A 766-nucleotide genomic window follows, 5' to 3' on the forward strand; every position below is an offset into this window, starting at 1 on the left:
TGAGGCCTTTGGGTGTCTAACAACAATCCTACAACAATGACTACTCCCCCACCCCACACATTTTTTTTGGTGGTACTAGGGATTAAACTGAGGGCCTTGAGTTTACTAGGCAATTGGAGCCACATCCAATTGCTTGCTTTGTTTATTCAGAAGGGTCTTGTGCTAACTGTGCCCAGGGTGGCTTCAGACCCTCTTAGATCATTCTACTTCTGCCTCCTGAGTAGTTGGGATTACAGACATGCTTCATCACACTCAGCCCCTCCACAGCCCTTTTTGGAGTGTATGAAACGGATGGGACATTAAATTAGTTCAGACAGAAAGCATTTTGTACAGAGCTTCAAGACCTCTCCTTCCTCTTGTGAAGAGAGTTTCTCGTTTGAGGGGAGCAGAGAAAGTCCTAGAACACTGGGTCTGCCTGTTCTTTAGGAAATTTAATAAAAGGCTGGAGGCATGTTCTGAAGAAAGCAGCCCAGTCCTGATTTCTGTCCCCAGGTGGCAGAACTCTGAGCCAGCTGGAACAGATCAGAGGCTGCTGTTTGTTCCTTGGCTCCGGGGAAGATCAAAGCCAAGGGCAGTAAGGGTGACCTCATCTCTGAAAAAGTCCTTCAGAAAGTTGTGGGGTAGGGGGTGGTGGGGGTGGGAGGGCTGGGCAGCCAGTAGGAGGCTGGGGAGGGTGGCAAAAGGACAGGAATGGCTTCCTCTGCTAACTTACAAGCCAGGGCATCCTCTCTGAATCATGCTTGGGGTCTGGGGCTAGTGAGGCAGA

Source organism: Castor canadensis, chromosome 7, assembly GCF_047511655.1.
Source record: "Castor canadensis chromosome 7, mCasCan1.hap1v2, whole genome shotgun sequence".
Classification (NCBI taxonomy): Eukaryota; Metazoa; Chordata; class Mammalia; order Rodentia; family Castoridae; genus Castor; species Castor canadensis.